Source organism: Myotis yumanensis, unplaced genomic scaffold (genome assembly GCF_028538775.1).
Source record: "Myotis yumanensis isolate MYYU_CA2020_CCGP unplaced genomic scaffold, mMyoYum1.0.hap1 SCAF_14, whole genome shotgun sequence".
NCBI lineage: Eukaryota > Metazoa > Chordata > Mammalia > Chiroptera > Vespertilionidae > Myotis > Myotis yumanensis.
In genome coordinates this window covers 54,666,002-54,692,187 of record NW_027223765.1, presented here as the reverse complement: position 1 = coordinate 54,692,187, position 26,186 = coordinate 54,666,002, and the positions used below count along the sequence as shown (strand labels likewise).

Here is a 26,186-nt window from a genome sequence, read left to right as displayed (position 1 = left end):
CTAGCTTTGGGCTATTATGAGCAATACTGGAAGTCTGGTGCACAAAATTCGTGCACTTGGGGGAGGGGTTCTCTCAGCCCAGACTGTGCCCTCTCCCAGTCCGGGAGCCTTCGGGGGATTCCGACTGCCGTGGAGGCAGGAGAGGCTCCTGTCACTACTGCTGCGCTCACCAGCCATGAGCCCAGCTCAGGGCTTCTAGCTAAGGGGTGCTTCCCTGTTGGAGCACACTGACCACTGGGGGCAGCTCCTGGAATAAAACAAACTTGATTTTGGTATATGATATTTTTAATATATTGCTGGATCTGATTTGCTAATATTCTGTTGAGGATTTTAGCATCTGTGTGCATCAGGGATATTGGCCTGTAGTTTCTTTCTTTGTAGTGTCTTTATCTGGTTTTGGAGTTAGGATAATGCTGGCTTTGTAAAAAGAGCTTGGAAGTGTTCCTTCTTCTTGAAATATTTTGAATAGTTTGAAGAGAATAGTTGTTAGTTTTTCTTTGAATGTTTGATATAATTATCCTGTAAATCCATCTGGTCCAAGACTTTTGTTTGCTGGGAGTGTTTTAATTACTGCTTCAATTTCCTCAGTTGTTATTGACCTATTCAGGTTTTCTGATTCTTCCTAACTGAGTTTTGGAAAATTGTATGTTTCTAGGAACTTGTCCATTTTGCCCAGGTTGTCTAGTTTGTCATATACTTGTTTATAGTATTTGCTTACAATCCTTTGTATTTCTGTGGTGTCTGTTGTTATATTGTCTCTTTCATTTTTTATTTTATTTATTTGGGTTCTCTCTGTTTTTTTATGAGTCTGGCTAAGGGTTTGTCAATCTTTTCTATCTTTTCAATGAAGCAACTCTTGGATTCATTGATCTTTTGTATTTTTTTTTCAGTATTTGTCATTTATCTCCACTCTGATCTTTACTATTTCCTTCCTTCTACTTACTCTAGGCTTTTCTTGCTGTTCTCTTTCCAATTTATTTAGTTGTAGGGTTATATAATTTATTAGTGTTTGTTCTTGTTTCTTAATGTAGGCCTGTAATGCTATGAACTTCCCTCTCAGGACTACTTTTGCTGCGTCCCATAGGTTTTGAGTGATTGTGTGTTCATTTTCATTTGTTTCCAGGAAGTTGTTATTTTCTTGCTTGATCTCATTGGTAACCCATTCATTGTTTAATAACATGTTATTTAGCCTCCATGTATTTGAGTGTTTTTGAGGGGTTTTTTATTGTAATTGATTTCTAACTTCATGCCATTGTGATCTGAGAAGATGCTTGGTATTATATCAATGTTCTTGAATTTGTATAGACTTGTTTTGTGCCCTAACATGTGGTCTGTCTTTGAGAATGTTCCATGTGCACTTGAGAAGAATATATATTCTGTTGCTTTGGGGTGAAATGTTCTGTAAATATGAGTTAGAACCATGTGATCTAGTGTGTCATTTAAGGCCTCTGTTCCTTGTTGATTTTTTTGTCTGGAAAATCTATTCAGTGATGTTAATGGGGTGTGAAAGTCCCCTACTATGACTCTATTGTTATCTATCTCTCCCTTAAAGTCCTCTAGAAGTTTTTTTATATATTTATGTGCTCCTGTGTGGGGTGCATATGTGTTTACGAAGGTTATATTTTCTTGTTGAATCATTCCCTTTATTATTATGTAGTGGCTTTCTTTGTCCCTTGTTATGGCCTTTGTTTTGAAGTCTATTTTGTCAGATTTGAGTATTCCTACCCCAGCTTTTTTTTCCCTTTCCATTTGTGTGGTATATCTTTTTCCATCCCTTCACTCTCAGTCTGCATGTGTCTTTTGCTCTGAGGTGGGTCTCTTGTAGACAGCATATATATGGGTCATGTTTTCTTATCCATTCAGTCACCTTATGTCTTTTGGTTGGAGCATTTCATCCATTTACATTTAAGGAAATTATTGATATTTGTCTATTGCCATTTTCATTTTCTTTATGCCAAGATCATCTCTCTCCTTTTCTTCTTCTTAAAGCAATCCCTTTAACATTTCTTGCATTGCTGGTTTGGTGGTAATGTACTACTTTAACCTTTTCTTTTCTGGAAAGCTTTTTATTTCACCATCAATTTTAAATGACAGTCTTGTTGGATATGGCAGTCTTGGATTCAGTCCTTTGCTTTTCATTACTTTGAATACTTCATGCCATTCCCTTCTGGCCTAAAGTGTTTCTATTGAGAAGTCAGCTAACATTCTAATGAGTACTCCTTTGTAGGTAATTTTCTGTCTCTCTCTTGCTGCCTTTAAGATTCTTTCTTTGTCTTTAATGTTTGCCATTTTAATTATGGTGTGTCTAGGTGTGAGTCCTTTGAGTTCATCTTGATTGTTACTTTCTGTGCCTCCTGAACTTGTGTGACTCTTTCCTTGGAGAAGTTTTTTGTCATTATTTCTTCAAACAGTTTCTCTGTTCCTTACTCCCATTCTTCCCCTTCTTGTATTCCTATGATGTGGATGCTGTTACTTTTGGTGTTATCCCAGAGCTCCCTTAAACTCCATCCTTCTTTTTAATTATTTTTTCTATTTGCTACTCTAATTGGGTTTTATTTCTATCTTGTCTTCCAAATCACTGATTCGATCCTCTGCTTCATCCAATCTACTTTTAATCCCTTCCAGTATGTTCTTGATGTCAGATATTCTTCATTCCAACCTGGTTCTTGTTCATGGTTTCTATTGCCTTTCTCATACTCTTCTACTTTGCATTAAGTTCCTTAATCATATTTATAACCATTCCTAAGAATTCTATGTCTGGTAGGTTGCTTGCCTCCACTTCATTTAGTTCTTTTTCTGGAGACTCCTCCTTTTCTTTCATGGGGGGTTGTTTCTTTGTCTCCCCGTTTTAGCTATCTCTTTGTATTTGATTTCATGTATTAGATAGAATTGTTATGTCTCCCAGTCTTTGTGGGATGGCCTTATGTAGAAGGTGTCTTGCGGGTTTAGTGGTACAGTCTCTTTGATCTCCTGAGCTGGATGCTCTAGGAGTGCCCCTTGTGTGCGTTATTTGGGCTCTCCTGTTGTAACTGTGACTTGACTATTGATGTCCCTTTCATGCGAGGGATCTCCCCTCTGACTTGCTGACAGTGATGCTTAGCCCCAACCTCTTCATGCCAGCTGTTATACGGTGCTGACAGAACTGAACAAGACATACTAGTACCAAACCAAAATCACTACAAAAATCAAGCTATACAAGGCAACACAGGAAAGACTAAGAAGGAAAAAGAAGAGAAAGCAAATCAAAGAAAAAATTAAAAGAATACTAAAAGACATGACACCAAAGACTTAGAGGTAATATAAAAAAAGATGGAGAAAGAAGAAGAGGGAGAAAAATGGCAATATGGGAATAAGAAGGAAGCTAAAAGAACTAGTATGGAAATGAAAAAGAAAAGGAAACAGAAAATAAATGAAATAATAATAATGAATTTAAAATATAGCAACAGTGAACATGTTAGGATATAGATGGGAAAAGTTAAGCAGAAAAAGAAAAGAGGAGAAGAGAAAAATAAAATGAGAAAAATTAATAATAACAATAAAAAGAGACAAAAATAGAATCAAAGGAAAGAGAAATTAGAAATATGCAAGAAAAAAGAGAAGAAAGAAAAAAGGGGGGAAAAACAAACAGACCACAAAAGACAAAAACAAAATCCACTCACACACACTCACACACTAAAAAGCCTTTGGGTCTGGTATTTGTGGAGCTCGCTGGATTTTGCTCTGATGTTGAATCTGGTCCCTTCGTGTGTCTATCCTGGGCCTCCTGAGAGCTTCTCTGGTGCAGATCAGTGTGAGTCATTATCCTTTTCTGGCCCTGGGCAGCCTGATTAAGGCCCGATAGTTGAAGCCCCTACTATTCCAGCGGGCAGGGCCTGCTTTGAGTCTCACACCTTGAATTTCTGTTCTGAGCTGTTCTCTCCCCCACGGAGCTGGGCTCTGCAGGGGTGTCCTGGTCTTGGCTGGGATGGTTTGATCAGACTAGTGTTGGGAGTAGCTTGTAGGAGGGGAGGCTGGGCACGCCCTCTCCTCCCAATGCCCAGCCCTGCCTGGCTTGTTGGCACCTCCTCTCTGTTACCTGCAGGGACACAGATTTCTTACCCTGGGCTCTTTCCCTTACCTCAGTCACTGCTGGTCGGATCAGAAGCAGCTGTTTTGCCAAGAAAGAGGGGACCTCCCCTGTGTTCAGGTGGGCAGGGCTGATCCTCTTCCCCGGTCCAACTGCCCAGTCCATTTTCTGCTCACCAGCACGAGTTCCCACAGATCCACAGCCTCTTCAGTCTCCTCAGGTCCTGGGTTCTAGTAGGTCCAGGGCAGGGGAGGCCACACCCACCTCCCGGCCTTCAGCGCGGGTCCTGCCCTGAGCCTGGCATGGAGTCGAGCAGCTGGGCTCTGGGGCAGCGGTGGCAGCTCAGTGGCGGTGGTGGTGGGTGAGTCCACAGCAGGGGCGAGAGTCCTGCTGTGTCAGTGGCAGTCACCTGTGTCTGGGCCAGGTGCCCTTGGAGGGCGGTGTCCTTGGAGGGTGCCCGGGGTCTGGGATGAGTCCTGGGCCGGTGCAGGATCTAGGCCAGGGTGCGCGTGAGTTTGGGCACGAGTCCAGGTGGTGGTGAGGCTGGGCGCCTAGCTGCTGCCGCTCCTGCAGTCTCTCCCTAGGACCTTGTAAGACTTTCAAGATGGTGGGTCTCCAAGCTGGAGCTGTGTGGGGGAGTAGCTGCGGCACCCGGGTCATGAGAGCCCACACCTCCTGCCCCTGAGACTCTGGTGCCCGATCTGACACACACACCCACACACATGCAGATACACATGCACATACGCACATCCACACTCACCCCTCACTCACATTCTCACCCTCACCCTGGTCCTGCTGGCCACCATGTTCTCAAGAGCAAATTTAACTTCAGTGAATTCAGGAAGTTAGTGTGCGATGCTTCCCTGAGTCTCTCATTCCCTGCTTTATCACAATTTCTTCAAGCATCTTACCATGTCCAGAGTGATTCTGTTATTTTAACAAATGCGTCTTTTTATGCACGTGGCCCATAAGGCCAGTTGTTTCATAGAATTGCTCAAGGAAAATGTTACGTTGTAACTGTGGAGGGGAAAGTGGCCGTGGATGATGCCGGGGTGGTGGGCTGCACCGGGCACTTTCCCTGGGGCAGTGGTCGGCAAACTGCGGCTCGCAAGCCACATGCGGCTCTTCGGCCCCTTGAGTGTGGCTCTTCCACAAAATACCGACTTCTGTGCATGGGCCACGAAGTTTCAATTGCACTGTACATGCGCGCCCGCACGTGGTATTTTGTGGAAGAGCCACACTCAAGGGGCCAAAGAGCCGCATGTGGCTCACGAGCCGCAGTTTGCCGACCAGGGCCCTAGGGGATATCAGTGTTAATTCTGACCACACACAGTTTCCGTTTGAGCTGACTTTAGAAACTCCTTCCCATGTGAGATGCAAGTTTACTATATGTCTTCCCCTTGAAGTTTGAAAATGTATATTTTCAAGACCCTAAGAAATCCTACAATAAAAGAACCATGATTGACAGTTTAAATCAGAAGTTGGAAAACTATCTCTGTGAAGGGCTTGATAATAAATACTTTTGAGCCTGTGTCTCTGTCACAACAATCAACTGTGCAGTTGCAGCTCCATAGCAACCATAGACAATCCATAAATGAATGGACGCTCGCCCTGTACCAATAAGACGTTACTTACAAAAACAAGCAGCAGGCTGTATTTGACTTACAGGCAGTTTACTGACCCCTGGTTTACACTATTATGAAAAAGTTTATTTAATTATGGCCCTTCCCTCCTTTTTTAAAAAAAACACGCCTAAAACCTGTCATAGAGTCCTCGTTTCCTGAATTCAGGCAGTAAAGGCTTCCACCTTCCTGGGGCACTGAAGGTGGTGACGTGGGCTGGGATTTTCTGTGGCACCAAAACCAGTTATGTTGTGGGTGTTCTGGGCTGAATCATGTTCTCCCAACATTCCTATGTTGAAGTCCTAACCTCCAGTACCTCAGATGTGACAATAGAGAGATAGGGTCTTTGAAAGGTGATGAAGTTGAAAGGAGGCTCTTAGTGTGGGCCCTGGTCCAAGCTGACTGGTGTCCGTATCAGAAGAGCACATTTGGACACAAAAAAAGTCCAGGGATGTGCACGCTCAGAGAAAAACTCTGTGAAGGGGCAGCAGGAGGGCAGCCATCTGCAAGCCCAGGAGAGAGGATCAAGGGAAATGAACCCACCAGCACCTTATTTTGAACTCCCAGACTGTGAGAAAATCAGTGTCTTTTAAGCCACTGAGTCTGTGGTAAGTTATATGGCTGCTGAGCAAACTGATACAGTGGGTGATCATAACTCATCCACGCTAACTCATTGAGACCTTGAGCTTCGTGGCTCATCCTCAGGTACCTAATATCACAAGGATCTTCCCCAGCATTTTATGGGTGAAGTTATATGATCTGCTCTAATTGCATTTGCATATTTAGCATTTTCAGAGATCTTGAGACATATCAGCATCATTGTAGAACATGCTCCCACAATGCTCTCTTCCTTTAGTCTCCTTCCAAGTACTCTCCGTTCTGTTTCTGGTCCTGGGCTCTGGGTCTTCAAAGAGACTCACACGCCCTGTGTTGTTGGCTGCTCCTCACAGCAGGGAGTCGGTGTGCATGGGCGGTGGAATCGGATAACTCACTAGCTGTGTGTAACCTTCGATAAGGCATCGTCTTTCCCTGACTCAGTTTCCTCATCTTCGAGATGCGACGATACCTACATGCTTTGGGTTTGCAGGAGCGCTAGCGGCTCTGTAGTGTGCTCGGACACTGGCTCAGGCTGGGCGCCCAGTACCTGGTAGCTTCCCTGGGCAGCCGGGAGCTATGTTTGCTTGTGTTTCTCCCGCGTGGTCTCAGCTGACATCAGCTGTGCAGTGTTGGTTAACACAGCTAAGGAATCAAAGGACTTAGCTAGTTGTTTACATGTGATGTGGACACGGTGTGTCGTACAAGGCTTAACCCCTCCAGGAACCAGACGGCAGTTGTGGAGAGGTGGGTCAAAGAAGCAGAAAACCTCCTGAGTCATTGCAGGGCTCATATTCCCTGTGTAATCTTCTGTGAGTCACTTTCTCTCTCTCTCTCTCTGAGCCTCTTTATCTTACCTCTAAAGTGGAGGCTTGGACTACAACATGCCTTTATTATATTCCTTCTAAGCCCAGCGCTTTATCTACAAGTCGTGGGAATAAAAGGGATGACTGGGTGTGAGAGGTCTTCATTCTGATTTAGTACTACCCAAACCATTGCCCACCCCATGACTACACTTCATTAACATTAGATTTCAGTATTTAAATTTAATTTTGTTAACATTTTAATGTTTAATTTAAAATACCTAACGTAAAATTAGCTTCTTAGTAGCTTTAAGAGTTACTTTCCTCCTAAAAGGATACTGAAAAATATTGCCTATGACCTGACAATAAAACCCCTGACCTGCACCAGCCCTCACTGTAGCTGAGCTCGTTGAACACTAGTTTCTGTTTAAAATGGGCTTGTCCTGTGGCACCAGTAAGGAGAGAGCGGGCAACAGGCTGTGCCCCAGTCATCCTGAGTTCTTTGTGTCTCCTCCACCATCTTTTGCCTCATGTCCACAGCCTCATCTAGGGAGAGCTGAGGGCCAAATGGGATGGGGCAGGGAGCAGGTGCACACGTGTCTGCTGCTCTGCCCCTTCTTGTCCAGTGGGAGCAGGTGCACACACCTGTTCTGCCCCTTCTTGTCCAGTGGGAGCAGGTGCATTCGTGTCTGGTGTTCTGCCCCTTATGGCCTAGTGGGAGCAGGTGCACACACCTGTTCTGCCCCTTCTTGTCCAGTGGGAGCAGGTGCACACACCTGCTCTGCCCCTTCTTGTCCAGTGGGAGCAGGTGCACACACCTGCTCTGCTCCCTTTTGTCCAGTGGGAGCAGGTGCACACACCTGCTCTGCTCCCTTTTGTCCAGTGGGAGCAGGTGCACACTCCTGCCTCCTCTTACCCAGTGCTGACACACTGCTGTCTGTGAAACAGTTGACAAGGGGGAAGTAAATGCTCTTCCAGACTTAGAAGACTCCTGGGGGAAAGCCGTTTCCTCTGCCTTTGTAGGGAGAACCACAAATACATATAAATTGAGTTCCTTAGGGTGCAGCACACTCAATTTCATCAGTATTCATGGCCTGCCTTTCATTCCCTCTGCGACTGACATCTTTCAGAACGGGATTCGGGAGTGCGACCCTGGTTTGAGTCATTCTGAAATGGGATTCTGACCGGATGTTTCATTTATTTCTCCCACTTTGCTGGCCCTGGTTTTACTGACTGTAGATAACTTTTAGGCTTCAGAGTCTCCTCCTGCAGAGAGAAGTCGAGCACCGTGTGTTCAATGAAATGCATATGTGAGAAGCCAATGTGGTATCAGATCTTTAGTTGTTAAGGAAAATAGCCTCCATTTCACCTGCATTCTGCAGTAGCTCTATTCTAAATTTCCTCTAATTAGGTGAAGTCCTAAAACTGTGATTAAACTGTAGGCAGCCAGGGGAACACGGAATAAATCAGAAGTGCCGCTGACCTGAGCTTCCTCCTTCTCTCCTCTGTGTGCACAGAATGAAGGCGCTCTGTCCCCCGTGTCACAGGCGTGGATGAGCAATCCGGGAGGAAGGATGTGTGAAAGGAAAAGATGACACCCGCCATGGCAAACAAAATCCGAAGACTATTACCGTGAAAGCAGCGGAAGGCACGGGAACACTAATAAGTCCACGGTAAGTGGACGTCTCTGGAAACACTGAACTTGGATGCGTCAGAAGGGGAGAGGGGCTTGTCATGTGTAAGTGTCAGTGTGCACTGACTTGTCAAGTGGGGTAGGATCTACCGTCAAAGTGTTTGTGTTACTAGCAATGAGGAAGAAAATTAGTAAATACACTTAGTCCCTCCTCTCAAATAAAAGCTAAATGCCCCAAAGTTGAATAATATAGACTTACATTTTATAAAGGAGTTTTCTTCCCAAAGAGCAAAACAATGTACTACTATCCTGTGCATGGACCCGCTTCCTATATTTCTAGTGTTTTATATACACGTTTGTACATTATTTTCTTTTGATTCGCAGTTGAACACTTGACCAGCTCAAGTCCAGTGGACAATTGAGCAAAGCCAGTGGTTGCTTGGCTCTGTGTTTTGTTCAAACTCTTACCGATTTAGGTACTTTGAGAAGCACTGGAGAATTTAGACTTAAGGAATGTAGGATCTTCTTAAATTACAGCAGATCCTCGAATAACGTCCTTTCATTCAACGCTGTTTCATTATAACTTTGGTAAGAAACGAAGTCGAGTCCTGGCAGGGCTGTGTGGAGCGTGCACGCTCTCCCCACATCTGTGTGGGTTTTCTGTGGGGACTCCGGTTCCTCCCACGCCCTAGAGCTGTGCACACAGCGTTAGCTGGGGTGTCTCTTTGTCCCGGTCTGAGTGTGGGTGAGTGAGGGCTGCACTGAAGGGGCGCCCTGTCCCTGGGGGTCCCGCCTGGTGCCCTGAGCTCCTGGGACAGGCTCCGGCCACCCATGATTCTGACCCGGAAAAAGTGGATTGGAAAAGAATTCTCTTGCTTTTAGTCGTCTTTCTGAAATGTAGGCGTAGCTCACACTTACTTCAGTGTGTAGTATTAGAAGTGTTTGGGTCTTTCTTTAGAAATTTGGTGATATTTCTGTGTCCAAAAATATTCCATAGGAACTAAACTCTTGCTTTTATCAATTAGCCTATGGGAAACTGGTTTCTTTACCACCATTTCCTGTAAAGTCAGTTTCTAAGAACCTATTGAGGACGTCAGGTGCAAATCCGATCACCTGACTGTTATCTGTGAGCCCTGGCCCTGACCCTGGCCATGCTCTCTAGCCTCACTCAACCCCGGCTCACTCTCTCCTTCTTCCAGACCCTCCGCACCCCCCACCCAGCCCTTCCCTCTTGCAGCTTCATGCACACGACCCAGTGCAGCCTGGGCGCTCTCTCTGCCTTGCACCTCAACCTCTGCCATGGCCTGAACCTCAAGCTGGGCTTCCTCTGGCTCCCTGCCAGAAAGGGCCCCTGTGAGGTTATCATCCTCAGTATCGCCTCTGCCGGCATTCTCGTCAACGTGCCTGGGACAGCCGATGTGTCCGCAGCAGGCAGCATTCGGAATTTTTCACCTGCGTCAGGCTGACGGCTGGTTATTCAAGGCGAGTGTCAGGGAGGACAGCGCCCTGAGGCCGAGGTTAGCCACTCAGGGACCCATCTCAGAGCCTCTTCCTTCATGGCAGGCTTTACTCCTGGGAGCTACTTCTTACTGGCTCTTCAGTTCTTTTCACCTGCTTCCGACGGTTCTGAAAGTTTCCTGAGGCCGGGCTGGTGTTTGCCTTTTCACAGGGATATTCTGGGATCCTGGTCCAGCAACTGTTGTACATGACGTCCTGGGAAACACTGTGGAAGTGAAAGAACGAATGAAACAGACAGGCACGTGCCCTCAGGGGCACAAGCATCATAGAGACACACAGGCACCTGCCCTCAGGGGCACAGGCATCATAGAGACACACAGGCACCTGCCCGCAGGGGCACAGGCATCATAGAGACACACAGGCACCTGCCCTCAGGGGCACAGGCATCATAGAGACACACAGGCACCTGCCCTCAGGGGCACAGGCATCATAGAGACACACAGGCACCTGCCCTCAGGGGCACAGGCATCATAGAGACACACAGGCACCTGCCCTCAGGGGCACAGGCATCATAGAGACACACAGGCACCTGCCCTCAGGGGCACAGGCATCATAGAGACACACAGGTACCTGCCCTCAGGGGCACAGGCATCATAGAGACACACAGGCACCTGCCCTCAGGGGCACAGGCATCATAGAGACACACAGGTACCTGCCCTCAGGAGCACAGACATCGTAACTGAGGTAGGCGATCCCTTCACAGTGCCCCCTAGAGATTCAGAAATAGAGCAAGAAGAGGTCACTCAAAAACTTAGAATCCTGCCCGGCCAGTGTGGCCCAGTGGTTGAGTGTTGACCTATGAACCAGGAGGTCGAGGTTTGATTCCCGGTCAGGGTACATGCCCGGGTTGTGGGTTCAATTCCCAGTAGGTGGCGTGGAGGAGGTAGTCGATCAATGATTCTCTCTCATCATTGGTGTTTCTTTCTCCCTCTTCCTCTCTGAAATCAATAAAAATATATTTAAACAAAAAGCAACTTAGACTCCTGAAGCCAGGAGCAATATTCTGAATATTAACAGCTGGTCAGTTCAAACAAGGATCAATTTGAACAGGCGTCGGCCACGGTGTTGGGCAGTGTGTCCCCCTCAGTTGCTGGACCATGGGGACGGGGACGGGGGGTGAGATGCAGGCATGGGCTCCGGGCAGCGACCAGCTGCCAGCCAGTGTGGAGGGGCTGTCAGTCTGTGTGTGTCTCTACTGAGCATCAGCCCCGTCATAGTACCAGTCGGAAGCCCCGTGGGCCAGTTTTCCCGGAGCCTGTTCTCCGCCTGGGCTGCAGGATCCGACACCCTCAAACGTCACCCCTGCACCCCCCACTCTCACTTCACACCTGCACAGCCTCCCTTACACCTGCTGGAGACAGCATCTCATCTCTCGCCAGCAGGCTGCCAGGATTACACATGACCAGGAGCTGGGCTGAGGAAGGAGTGGGGAGTTGTTCCCAGCTTTTCACTGTTACGAGAAGGCGACTGCGGACAGTCGTGCACAGGTCTCTGTGTGGACCGCGCCTTCCTTTCTCCGGGACGGGAGGGGTGGCTGGATCACATGCTAGGTGCGTGCTGAACTTTAAAGAAGCTGCGCACTGTTTTCTAAAGCAGTCGTACCAGTTCCATCCCCACCTGCTCCGAACGAGAGTTCCCGCTTCCCCACGTTCTTGTCGATACTTGGCTCCATCAGCCTTTTCCTTTCTGCCCATCCCAGTGGGACGTGGAGGGATTCGTTGTGGTTACAACGCTGCGTATCTTTTCCTGTTCTTCCTTGCCATCTGTATGTCTTCTCAGTGAATTGTCTGATTCGACCTTTTGCACACTTTGGGGTGTTGTTTGTTTTCTTACTGCGTTTTGAGCGTTCTTTATTCTGGGCACAAGTGCTTTATCGGGTGTATGCTTTGCAAATATTTTCTCCCAGTCTCTAGCTTGTTTTTTTCTTTTCCTTAACAGTATCTTTGGAAGAGCAGAAGTTTTTGATGTTTAATTTGTTTTAATTTGAATTATTACAGTGAGGGGCATTTAAAGATTTTGTCAGGCATAGGAATTTGTACGTTTAGACACCCACTCACATGGTATCAAGCATATTAAAATGTACGTTTCCCTCGTTAAAATTATTTCTTACTCTTTCTATGTTTTTAAAGACCCTAAATTTTTGCTTTTAAAATTGTTTGTTGCAAGAAACTCATTTAGTTTATTATTGCCTACTAGAGGCCCAGTGCACAAGATTTGTGCACTGTGGTGGGGGAGGGTCACTCAGCCTGGCCCGTGCCCTCTTCAGTCCAGGACCCCTAGGGGGATGGCCGGCAGTCAGACATCCCTCTCGCAGTCCGGGGCTCTCAGACCTCTCACTCCTCACCGCCCGCCCACCTGCAGCAGAGGCCGGAGAAGCTCCTGCCACTGCCTGCTGTGCTCGCCAGCCATAGCCCTGCTTCTGGCTGAGCAGTGCTCCTCCTGCACTGACCACCAGGGGGCAGCTCCTGTGTTGAGTTCTGCCCCCTGGTGGTCAGTGCACATCGTAGCGACCAGTCATTCTGTGGTTTGGTCGATTGGCATATTATGCTTTTATTATATAGCATCATGCATCCTCGATAATTCATGCCAAGTAAAAAAAATCTAACATAAAAATTATTTTAAAACAATGCAATTTGATGACTACAAGGACTTACCAACTAATGAAGTTGGCAATGTGTTAACCTTTATAGGTATTAAATTAAATATTCATCACCTGAGATTGGGTAGTTTTCTTCTCATATTTAGAAGCAAGTACTTTCCCGTGTTTTTTAGTGCTAGAACAATTTTTTTAAGTCCCTGGAAAATGTGTAGTTTCTAAACCTTGGATAAAACAGTGTGGTTAAAGGACATTTCAGGGAAAATATAATAATAAATAAACTAAAAATAAAACAAGTAGTTTAAACAGCTCCCCAAGCACTTACTAGACCCCCATTGGTTCTGAGTAAAGGATTTGAAACAGGCTCATGGCGTCTGACAGGCATCTGGGCACTGATCGCTGAGGAGCTGGACAGGCTCTGCTGGCACCTGAATCTCCTGCTGGAGTTTGATTATAACAAATAGACTCTCTTCTGGCTCTGAAGCCGCCCCAAATTATGACTATTATTTTAAATATTTTCTTATTTTTAAATTGCTTTTTTATTTCAAATTTAATGTCTGCATTTTGTAAAAATATTCAAATAAAAGTACTTTGTGATGTTAAAGTTAGCTCTTAAACATTTTATACAAACACAAAAGATATGTGTCCTTTTATCGCCTTCAAAGCAAGGAGTTACTTTACAATCATCAAAGATGCATATGAATTCAGAAGAATCTAAATGTCAAATGAGTGCTGGCATCCAAATAAGTACTCTTCCTACTGAAGTGGGAAGTCGGCTTGAAAACCATTAAAATGTTAAATGCTCACCATCACCACGCATTCGGGAGGTGCTGAGCCATGCGTGACACATGAAACAGTGCCTAAGGGTGTAAATATGCCCTTATTCCTGGGCTTGTTTACCACAGAGTCCTTCTCCTTTCCAACTCACCAGGGCTTAGTGCTTCCCGCACACACCTGAGAATCTTACCTTGTTCTATGGATTTTCCAAGTCTGCCACCAGAGGGCAGCCCACACACATTTATGTTCTGACTGAAATATTGAAAGTTTATTTTCCTTCAGCACATGTGTGTGAGGCTGGCATTTTCAAGCAGACTTTGGTAAAAAAAAAAACAAAAAAACAAAAAAACAACTTTTGATTGATGAAGGAAATAAATAATAAAAATAAGTAGCCCTATGAATAGTCACATTTCCAAAATACAAGGCTGAGCCCAAGAATTAGCCAATCTGCCACGCCCCCCAACCCGGGCCAGTCTGCAATACTGGTTCCCAGACACATGGCCTCCCGATCATCTCGACCCCCACGAGCTGACCTATGGGCTCATCTGATCACAGCTGTCGGTAAATCCAGTCCCTGTGCTTCCACGGCTCAAAACCCCTCTGATTTAAATGTGCCGGGCCTGCACTGTGGCCTTTCCTCTCAGGCCTGGTTGGCAGCCCGAGGTGCCCCCGTGGCGAGGAGCAGGTATGGCCTTCCCCTGAAGGTCGCCCCCTGTGCCAGGGCAGACACCAACCACCCAGCACAGTTCTGTGTGGGACGCAGAGCCAGCGTGGCCGGCCTTCCGGACCCTGGCCCCAGGCAGCATTCCCAGCGACTGCGGCTAATGCCACGGGAAATGCTCTCACCCAGGCCTGGATGCGCATCCCACCACCTCTGCAGCCTTCTGTGGTGACTCTCCTAATACTGTACCCAAAACTCTGTTCGCGTTCTCTCTCTCTCTCTCTCTCTCTCTCTCTCTCTCTCTCTCTCTCTCTCTCCACACATTTAAAAAGTGTGTTTTAGATCCGCAGTAATGAAGGTCTCCCTTCTAGCCCTCAATCTCGCCTCCCCTATGCCACACCGAGCAGGTGCTGCCCTAGTTGGGAGGAGGGTGTCATTCTGTCCTGCATGGGCCGAGGCTCCGACGTGGCCGTCCCTTGTTTCACTAGTGGCGGCGTCGCCCGCTGCGGCTGGGCCGTGGGAATAAGCGCGTCCTGGAGTTGCATTTGTGAGGTGCCCAGACTCAGCCTGTGCCTGCCCCCCTTCAGCGAGGCTGGGGCGGTCTGGGCAGGCGCTGTGTGGACGGCTTCAGAACTACCTTCCAGCAGGTGTGTTTTTCCTTTAATGCTGAAAGTTTATTAAAATAATTAACATAGTGTTTAAGTTAATTATATTTCATTATATTAACATATAAACTTAACAATTAATTGACTATCGGGGCAGTGGAGTATGTCATTCAGTGTGACCCTGGAGTTAGACGGGTCGCACTCTGCTCCTCCACTCCTTCCTTTGCAGCGCGACTACCCAACCCTCCAGACTCTGAACGGAAGGGGACAGCAGCGCCCCCTCCTGTGCAGCACTCAGCGCAGACGGACTGTGCATCCCTGCGAGGTCGGAGCGAGCCGGGCGGTGGGTTCGCCTGGCACTGAAATGAAACTAATAACATCACCCCTTTTTAAAAATCCTCACCCAAAGATATGTTTATTGATTTTAGAGAAAGAGGAAGGGAGGGGAGGAGGGATAGAGGGAGTGGGGAGGGAGGGAGAGAGAGAGGAACATTGATTGGTTGCCTCACATGCACCCCGACTGGGGCTCAGACATCAGACCTTTCGGTGTTTGGGGTCACGCGCCCCCGCCGGGGCTCCTCCTGTGTTAAGCACTCCTGTTTCCGCTGAAGCTGCGTGCAAGGTGGGACAGACGAGGCCAAGGCCACGCGCGCCCTGGATGCCGCGCCCACGGAGGGGAGGTTAGGAGGCCGTGCGCAGAGGCCGCATCAGTGTTCAGCGGCGCTGGAGGCTGCCTTCCGAGTGGCCTGGGCGCTGTGCTGAGTGAAGAGAAAGCTGCTCCCTGAGCCGCTCCGCTCGGGGTTGGGGGTGGGGGGGCTCCTCCGCCCGGGGCGGGGTCCGACGTGATGAGCAAGTTGACTGCGCCGCTCCTCGGGCTCTGTCCCCTGTTCAGCCCAAGTCCATCCGCGCCCGGGGGCAGGCACTTGAGGCCCGTTCTTCAATGTCCTCCCGCCCAGCGCTGCGGAGTGAAAAGGCGCCGAGGGCTTCTCGGGAGAGGAGGCGGCCGTGCAGAGTGAAGGCAGGAGCACTATGGACACGCTGTCAGCGAGAGACTGACTTCCGGAGTCGCCGGCCGCTGTGCAGAACTGAAGGCCCAGGGCGTCTTCTGAAGCAGCAGGGTCTCCCCTGCCCGTCGGCCTGGCACCGTCGCAGTGACAGACAAGGGGGTGGGGAAGGGAGGCCAAGGCGGAGGGCGCGGCACACGGAGGTAAGGCCGTTGTCCTCCACGTCCTGTGACCGACACGTCACGGTAACAGCAACAGAATGTGATTGTATTTTGCTGCTACCTAATTTGTAATTTAGAATCTTCATTCTTTGGCCTTGCCTCCTGAAATTAGCTTCAGAAATTAGTTTTCATCTAAGTACATTTTAAATTCATCCTTCATTTTCAAAAAGTTGCTTTTCTTTCAACTATGAATTGTTGGAATTTAAGGTAGTCAATATATGTCTTACATCAACTCGTCTGACATAAAAATAACTCAGCATCTGACAATTTGATAAGAAAACTGTACACTTGTTTAATATTTTTTATCAATGAAGTCAAGAATTTTTTCTTATATTTATTGGCCATATGTATTCCTTATAAAAATTACCTATTCCCATCCTTCTTTTTCTATGTATTTGGTTATTACCTGAATAACTTAAGAAAGAAATAATTGGTTCAGAGGTGACAGACAAAGTACAAGCAATCTGTCATAATACCTCAGCCCCAGCCACCAAGGACTCCACACAGCGCAGACTCACTGTCCGCTCCTGCCATGGCTGCCTGGTGGCTGGCGTTGTCTGGACGCGACTGGGCCTCAGCCTCCCGCTGCCTGCCGGCTGGTCCCCAGGGCATGAGGTCTGGTCAGCCCCTGGCAGGGGAGCGGGGCGGGGAGCAGGGTCCTTGCGGTCCGGGCGGATCCCGGAGGCCGGCAGGTGGCGCTGTCGCACAGCCGTCCTCGCAGACCCAGCTCGGGTTTAGGGGTGCAGCTCAGCTGGGGGGCAGCTTTAAGAGAAGGACCTCCAGACGTAGCTCCTCGCCTCGGTGTCCTGCACTTTGGGCAAATGTAGGCTGGGCTGATGGGAAAATAAGTGACGCGCGATTCGCTTTGCCAAAGTATGGTTTCTCTGAGCACCGTGCTCCAGGGCAGGGGAGGCCTTCCCGAAGTTGCATATCTTCTCAGAAAAAAACATTAAGTTGAAGTTAGACTGAATCATATTTAAATATGGTTATTAAAACATTTGTGATACTAAAATCTGTGAGATAATAACAACAGTGCTTATTTATGAATGCAACAAATAACAAGATCTAGTGTACCATCACTTCACAGCAGTCGGGAGTAGAAACTTTTGCAATATTGACAGCCAGTGTGGTGTAATACATCGACATACTTGTTAATATTCTCCTAAATGCATTTAAAACACTTTTTTGTTTTTTAGTTTTTGGCTCTGCCTGAATCTCAGCTCTCCGTGTATCAGCAGCCAGCATCCTTTTCCGTTTCCAAATAACTTCCCTGCTGGAAAACCTCACAGGGTGTATTTCCCCAGGACAAACCCAGTGCGCTTCATGCAACGCTGCCAATGCCCCCCCCCCCCCCCAGGGCATAATGCAGGGCCAGGTCTCCTGTAGAACCAACCCTGCAACTCACGCAGGAACACTCGGGCCTCGGCTGTGTTATGATTGACATTCAGTGCCACTCAGGTGGTCACAGCCTGTGTTGAACACTCACAATGTGGCCGAATGTTCCACAGCCCCGAGGCCGGCAGGGATGCCAGGGCCGGCGTTTCACAGGCGGGAGCCCATCCGTGAGGCAGCACATGACCTACGAGTAAAGCGTTTCCTGAACACGGCTTTCTAGGTCATAGACCGGGACACAGCCTGTGTATCTGGAGAGCCAGGAGTGTGGGAACCTGAAATCGTGACGTAACCCAAGGTCATAGGCCCTCCTGCCCATGCTCTCCTCTGGGCCCTCACTGGAGCCTCGGGGTGGGGTGGGGTGGGGGGAGAGGCGAGGTCCAGGCAGCCGCTGGGTGTGTCTGGGCTGCGCTCACAAACGCTTCCTCCCTGTTTCCAGGCCCCTGGCAGGTTGGACCCTGGCGGGTGAGGTCTGCTGCCCCCCTGGCTGACTCAGCGAGAGCTCCAGTGGGCAGTGAGGGCGGGGAGGGAGAGCGGCCCACCGTCCCCGCCATTCCCTTCCCCTCCCTCCGCACTGGTGACTCTGGCATCGCAGCGTCCTCAGGGCCCTGCATTGGGAAACCCCTCTCCCCCGCTTACCCCGGTGTCTGCTCCTGCAGCTCCTCGGCCCAGCCGGCCCGCCTGTCTTTTTCCAAAGGCCTTGACTTTCTCCAGAATCCTGTCAGGGAAACCTGGGGCCACAACACTCACCCACACGCACTGAGAGGGCTTTGACAGGGTCTCTCAGTGCGAGGGCTGCTTTACTCGGCATTTGTCCATGGTCCTTTCCCGTTCAGGTGACGCTAATTCATAAAGAGGAAGCTTAGACCTGGGACGTACTCACCTGGATTTGAGTCCTTCGTCTACCAGATGTCAGGTCAGCGACCTCGGGGACAATTCCTGAACCTCCTGAGCCCGAGTTTCCTCGTGTATTGAAGTGCCTGCTCCCGAGGGCTGTGGCGAGGAAGGCACCTGGCCATGGGCGGAAGGGAGAAAGCAGGCATCCCTGAGGCTTCTCAGGTGGAGAGGGGGCAGGTTCGCTTGGCCATGGCCCCGGCACCGCGGGCCCACACCCCTTCTGAAGCCTTCCCTGGCTTCCCCTGTTCAGGAGCTCCTGCAGGACAAGCTCCTTGGCCCACTTTCACCCCAACCTCTCTTCCTGCATCTGCACCTGCAGGCTCTGCTCTGTGTGCTCTGCATGGACACCCCACTCACCACTTCATTCTTGACTTACAGGGCCTCTTTCCTCCCCGTCCCACATGTGGGCGGCACCGGGTACTGCTGCCAGGTGCGTGCTGGGGACGGGCACCGTGGTCCTGGCCTGCCAGCTTCCGGTCCCCCACTGCCCTCGGGCTGAGGTGCGACCGCTCCCCCAGCCTCGTGTGCTGTCCCCGGGGACCTGGGACTTGGGTCTGGCCAGGCCAAGCCTGTGAAGGCCACAGAAGGCCTCTTGCTGGGATTATTGGGGGAGAATCCCTCTTCACAGGGGCTGCTCAACTAGCTGCACTTGAGCGTGGACCTGCTCATGGCCCTCCGGCTCCATTGGGAAGAAAAGTGACCTCAACAGTGAGGATGGAGAACCGAGACGAGGGAGACAGCGGGGCACCAGTGCCAGGAGCAGGTGCAGGGCCTCTCGCCGTCCGCCGGTCGGCTCCAGGGCCTGTGCTGTATCTGGTCCTCGGGATTGCCTGGGCCGGTGTGATCCTGCGTCTGCTCCCCAAGAGGAATGGTGTTTGTTGTCAGGAAATCTGATCTATTTGAGGAAAGGGTGGCGTTGTTGTTGGCATTGCTGGGGTCTGAGGCTCTTGAGGTAGGAGACCCATGTGAGCAATAGAAGCCCTGGGGCAACTGGCTGAAGCAATAGGGTGTTTAGCGGCTCTGGTGGCTGAGAAGGTCAGAGTCTCATTCAGGTGCGGTTTGATCAAGGGACTGACACAACTCTCCAGTCTCTGTGCTCCCGCATGTGGCTTTTTGTCACGTCTTCTTCCTTTACAGCAGCACGCAGTGTGGTCCTCATGCCGGTGCTTTCCGTGTGCAGAGAGAATCCAGCGGTATCCTGAGGCTGCAGCAACGGCCGTCCCTGGTTCCCTCTCATGTTCCCTCTTCATGCCGTGCTTTCCCCCTCGAGCGGGGGCTGGGTCCGCACGTGGCTGAGTAGGGGTGGGTGATGTTTAAACTAGAGATCTTCACACCGAGGAGGAGGATGGCTGCTGGTGGCACTGCCCCATCCCAGCTAAGGAAGGAGGTGGCTTTGTCTCTGTCTGACAGACGACAAACCAGGGCCTTGGAGAGTCACAGCGTTTCTCCAGGGCCACGGGAGGGGCGGCGCTGGAGTGTTCCCCAGGTTGCTAGTCCCACCGCAGACCTGAGCTACCCTCCTGCCTGGGTCAGCATGGCCGAACTCTGAGCCTTGGTCCTGGTGGGGTCGGGGGTGGCGGGGGCGGGGGGCTTGGAAGCGACTCTCCAGGCTTCTTCCCCTGCCTGCTCCCCACGCATCGCCATCCCTGCTCCAGGGTGGCCTGGCCTCTGCCACACCCACGCCGTGTCTCCGGGTGCTGGGACCTCGCCAGGCCAGCTGGTCCTGTCCACCGGCCCACGCGGCCCACCTTCCAGCCGGGGCAGCAGGCCCCGACTCCTTTCCAATTCCCTTTCCCCACTTTCTGCATTTTCCATTCAAAACGTCCTTGTCCCGTGCCGCCCTCCATCACTGCCCTGCTGTCTGTTGGCTCAGATGGTCCCCGAAGCTGTGGGTTGTTTACTTTTCAGCAAGGACCTCGAGAGCGTGTCCAGAGGCGGGACTCAGCGAGTGGTGCCTGTAGGGGCGCCCTGGCCCGCTGGGAGGGCAGTGGTCTTTGCCTGCAGGGGCGCCCTGTTTGCATAACTGACTCTTCCCCCAGAAATGCAGGTTCACCCCCTCAAGGGGCACTTTTCAGGTTTGCCTCGTAAGCTTGATGGGGGTCAGCAGGCGTGGGCCCGCTGGGGTAATCGGGTCTTATGGGCACTCAGCCACGCCGTCACGACTGTTGTCTCAGCCTGCCCTCCCACTCCCTGCCGGAGCTGCGTCGTCACAGCCAAGAGCACGTGGCCCACAAAGCCTGGTGTGTTACTGTCGCCCCTTAGGTCACTGAGCTCCAGACATCCTCCTCTGGACCCCTCACTCTCCTCCCCTGCCCATCACTCTCTCCCCACACGGCCAGGAGTGGAAGCAACAAATCCAGTGCCTGGTGCTGGAAAGGAAACCACAGCTTCCCGCCGTCCAGGCTCCGGAAAGCAGCCGCGGTGCTCTCGGCCGCTCGCCTCCCGCTGGGCCCTGGCTACACGGCTAAGCGAGCCCGGCATTGTGCCCGACCGGGCCTGAGTCCTTCAGGCTGTTCGGCTGGGCTGCCCATCACGGTCCCACCCTCTGGGCCCTGGGGTGGCTCCTGCTGCGGACCCGGCCGACCAGCACACATGGCCTCGCCCTGGCCGCGTGCTGACATGGTTACCGAGCACTCCCGGCCACGAGTTAACATGCTGAGCTGGCGGGCTGAGGGCTCTATTCTCTGACGAGCAGGCTGTCGGGACAGGCACCGAGGGCACGTTTGGTGTGGCTCTGCCCTGTGAGAGCGCAGCTGTGAGAGCGCACGCCAGAGGAGAAGAGTGCCATATGAGGGAAGCCTGTGTCCTCAGGCCCCTCTGCCCCTGCCGGGCCCCATGCTGCTCCTAGACACCAATACAGTCCGTGTTGTTGACATTAGAATCGTGTTTCTGCCATTTGCAAGCAAAGAGCTTTGACAAAGACACAGCCTCTCCTCAAGAAATGAAAGCTGGAGCTGCCTTCGATCCAGCAGTTCCACTTCTGGGAAGATGTCCAAAGAAACCAGCAGCCGTTTGAAAGAATGTACGCACCCCATGTTCATCACAGCGCTACTTACAGGCGCCAAGATATGGAAGCAACTGGAGCGCCCATCAGTAGATGAGCGGATCAAAAGCTGTGGTACTTTACACCGTGGAATACTACTTTGCAATAAAAAGAATGGACTCATACCATTTGGACGGCATGGATGGTCCTAGAGGGTGTTATGCTAAGTGAAATAAGTCAGACAGAGAAAGGAAGACACCATGTAATTTTACTTACATGTGGAATCTAGAATATATATATAAATAAACAAACAAAATAGAAACAGACTCACAGACCCAGAGAACAGACTGATGGTTGCGGGAGGGGAGAGATGGGGCTGAGTGTAAAGGTGAAGGATTGAGAAGTTCAGATCGGCGGTCACAGGATCGTCGTGGGGACGGAAGGCGCAGCGTGGGGAAAGTCAGTCATGTGGTAGCTGCGTGTGGTGCAGGTGCAGGAGGTGTCCGGAGGAACATTGTGAAGTATGTGATTGTCGAACCACTGAGCTGTCCACCTGAAACTAGTACCAATAACATTGAATGTGAACTTTAATTGAAAAATTAAAAAGCAAACAAACAACATGAAAAGCACACACGGCCTCTGTGCGCCTGGCAGTCCCCAGTTCCTCAGGCTGCTGGCCTCGCGGCGCCCCTCCCGTTCCTGCCGCTTCCGCACGCTCTCCAGTGCCCAGAGGTGCCCCTGGGACACAGCTGTGAGGAAGGAGGCCCTGGTCCTGCCCCGGGGGACTCACGAGTGTCATAAGACCTCTCCTACTTCTTTCCATTCCCCTGGAGTTTGGGGTTCTGAACCCCCAGAATCACCTTTCCCTGGGCCTCGCCCTCCTTTGTTGGTGTCCTTGTTCCCGGCCATTCACATGAACTTGGCTTTTTGTCTTTCTTGACCTATTTTGTTTGTGCCCAACGCCACCCAATACCAAGTGCTAACCTCACCGCTCTGCCTTTATTCTTGGCCTCTGGGCACCCCAGTGTCTGCCTCTCTCCGGGCTCTGAATCTAACCAGTCAGTCTCTTAACCTCTCTATGCCTCAGTTTCCCCATCTGTAAAACAGAGGCAATAATAATAACACCTGTTTCACAGGGCATGCTGAGGATTAAATGCTAACTGGGCGCTTCGTAACAGGAAATCAATATAGAATAGCTGCAGTTATTGTCTGATACTTCTAATTCTAATAAACAGATTTAAATGCACAGTCACATTTTTAACATCCTCACCCAAGGATGTTTATTGATGTTTAGAGAGAGAAGGAGAGGGGGAGAGAGAGAAACATCGATGTGAGAGAGAAACATCCATCAGTTGCCTCCTGTACATGCCCCAACCAGGGATCGAACCTGCAACCTTTTCGTTTACAGGACCATACTTCAACCAACTGAGCCACCCAGCCCTGGCTACAGTCACGTTTTTTATCCTTAGTATTAAGAAAATGATATTTAAAGGATCTTCTAGATTATAAAGCTTATACATTTTTTAAATTGTTCAGGGTTCTATTGTACAGAAATCTCATGGGGGAAATGTATTTGCAGTGGATTTCCTATTTGACTTTTTAAAAAAGAATTCAGAAGAAAACATTCCTAGGAATAGACTTGTCTGTGATTCTAGGTAGAATTAAAAGGTGCAGAGACCTTTGTGTGTGTGTGTGTGTGTGTGTGTGTGTGTGTGTGTGTTCGTGTGTGGAAGGGAGAGAATGCTGCACTGAATTTAATAAATGGGCTACATTTAAACTTGTGAAGTCTGACCATGTCCGCAGCCTTTTCTTTTCAGGCCCGACTGCAGTAGGTGCATATTTAAGGTTCCTACACATGGAAACCTGTCCAGCCTGTTTCTCCTCTCTGTGCAGAGCCCTGTGAGGTATTTGAATAGAGCGGATACCTGATAGTCTCCGGGCCAAGCAGGGATGGCAGGGAGGGGCTGCCTCTCCGCTTACTGGGGAGAAAGGCTCCCTTTCTGCTTGAAATTCCCTATCGCTGGGCCCTTCGCCTTGCCAGGACGGGACCCTGCAGGACGCTGGGCCCCGTGGCATCTGTTTATTTACCATGAAATGAATTACTTGCTGAGTGGACGTAACCGCCCGCTAGGCCAGCTTTGAAATGGGGACGTTGGGATGGGATGATGGGTGGGGAGCGCCCCCACTCAGGGCTGACACAGTGTCCTTGCTCGGGAGTGCCCAGTGTCTGTGTGCCAGGGAGGCCCGTCCAGGCTACACCGCGGAGGCCTCGGTGGCCGAGCGGTTCATGCTCACACAGTGGAGCAGACCTTCCCTGGCCCCCGGGCTTCATGGGGAGACACACACGGAGTCATCAGGAGAGTCCGCACGTCCCGCTGCTCCTGCTTGTCCCTGGGCGTCCCCCGAGGCCCGGGTGCTGTGCTCCCTGGCGTCCTGTGCTTGAGTGGCAGGACCAGAGTCCAGAGCTCCACTGCTGTGCCCCGTGAACAAAGCCGGCCCTCCCCGCGTGCATCTCACTGCTCCTCCTTCCTTTTGCTGCTGCTTGTCATGCACAGAATTAATACTACAGTGAGGTCGGCAGTGGTCCTCGCTGCTGAAGCTAACACCTTCCCTACCTTCATGCCGTGGGATGTATAATCTGGGTTGCTCATTTGCATATTAGATGTCTAGGAGGCCTGGCGCTGATAGGGACATTCACGTTGTACATCTTAAGTTTGATAATTCAATTTATTGGTACGTCTATGAATTGGGCCCTTCCTCTGTGTAGGATGTTGTGCAAGCCTCTGGGACACAGGTCATACACCCAACCTTGGCAAACCTCCAGGCTCATGGGAAGGGGATTGTTAACGATCTAAGAATCGGAGAAGGCACCAACTCCCCAGCTTCCAAAGGAACAGGCCTCAGCGACGCGGGCGCCGGCTCGCCCAGGACCACAGGCTCTGGGTGCCCTCTGGGGAATGTCCTGCTTGAGCCCAATCTGCACTGGCTTCCTCCTCGACTGGCAGCAAGGCAACCAGGTTTCCCAGAAGCCCCTCCCCCTTGGGCCGAATCACCGGGACTGGAGTGCCCTTTCCTACACTCGCAGGAGAGGAGGGCACTGGGATTACTGTGAGTGGCTTAGGCTAATCATGGGTAGAACGGATGCTGGCTATCGCCCCTGACCACAGCGGTTGGACAGACGTGAGAAATGGGAAATTCGCTGCAGTGTGGCCCGTGCTCTGCGGGTGTCTGTGAGCCTCCGGAAGATGGCTACCATGGCCTCCCAGGTCCCATCCTGTACTGATGGGGAACTTCCCTTTGCTCAGCGGGGGCTTTTCTGACATCTGTGTGGGTTCTAGGGAGTGGCTCTGTGCTCTTACTCTGGGTAAAGCTCTCTCCTCCCCAGGGTACTGGGAGGTGCCCTAGGAGATTATGGGAAACAACAACAACAAACATGGTGCGAGTTTTTAGAAAGAAAAGCAAATCCGTATTCCGAAAAAGAATATAAAATCCATGGACTCTATGAGATGAAACAGGTGAATTCAGTTTCTGGTCGCTACAGTTGGTCTGGGACCTGCCCCTGGCCCCTGTGAGGCATGGCGTTTACTTGGGTGGAATAGTTGAAGGGGGCCGTCTCCATATGTGTTCTCTGTTCTGGGCGGAAGTTAAATTAATCTGGATGCTCTCCTTCCCCCAGAAGTGCATTTCAGTGATCGTGGGCTTTTGAAAATCCTTCTCCAGCTTGCACAGAACCTGATGTTTATGGTGGTTGTACCTTATCATGTAAATATAATGCTTGCATTTTATGTATTTCTTTGCAAATACCTTAAGTTGGTTATTTTAATTCTTCGTCTTCTCTGAACCTGTCTAGTAGCACGTATGGAAAACGGCACCTCACCTGGGAGTAAAGAATGCCTGTGACTGTTGCATCCTCGTCTCTCTCGCAGTTCACCAGTTAACAGACGCAACTGTTCTGTTTTAGAAAGAGAAACAGAGAACAAATCCTCAAGGCAAACGAGTGCATCTCAACCTGCTCCCAGCATGCCTTGAAGTCGAACAGGCACAGCTGGTTTCGGAATGTCCTAAAGCACTTGGAGAGGGCTCTGGGGGACTAAGCCACTTAGGAGGACAAATATGGCTCAGATCATCCCTGCTGCTCCTGTCCACCGGCTTGAATCAGGTCACATTAAAATTAAGTCAGTGCTGCTCCAGAGACCTTACCCGTCGCCTTCCTTCTTAGCCCGCAGTGCCCCAACGCTTAGAAATACCTCACACGTAAGCCATCTGGAGGTCTTCCTGGCCTCAAGCATGTTACCCCAGTGTGTTTGGTTTTCGTCCGGTGATTGGCTCTAATCCAATACCAGTCGCATTTCTCTACTCCCTTCTTTTTGGAAAATGCTTCCAGACCAGTGGTTCCCAACCTTTTTGGCCATGCCGCACCCCCCCCCACCCCCCCCCCACCCCCCGTCCCAAGCGTCTCTAAAATCCTGATGCCCCCCTTCCCCCGTGACATATAATTCTTATTATTCAAAAAGTGAACCCCTATTCACGTGGAGGAAGCCTAAAAGGCCATTCACTTGATCTAAACAAGCTTCCAAAGAACATGGCATCCATGAAAGAGAAAAATTAAAGAATGAAAGGACACTTGAAGTACTGAGGAGGAAATCACTAAGAAATTATTTAAAAAATAATAACATGAAGTGATATGGAAAAATAGCAAATAAAGTTTCAAAACATATAATAGAGCAGGGGTCCTCAAACTACGGCCTGCGGGCCACATACAAATACAAATATTGTATTTGTTCCCATTTTGTTTTTTTACTTCAAAATAAGAT

At 50.0% G+C, this 26,186-nt stretch overlaps 1 protein-coding gene across 2 annotated transcripts in view; it reads left to right on the top strand.

Annotated features, from left to right (window-relative positions):
- Positions 1–26,186, top strand: part of FRMD4B (FERM domain containing 4B) — a 295,154-nt gene that overhangs the window by 82,656 nt on the left and 186,312 nt on the right. For both annotated transcript variants that reach the window (XM_070390990.1, XM_070390991.1), the window contains exon 2: positions 8,603–8,758. The gene's annotated coding sequence lies outside the window, so the exon portion shown is untranslated. The remainder of the gene's footprint in view (positions 1–8,602; positions 8,759–26,186) is intronic.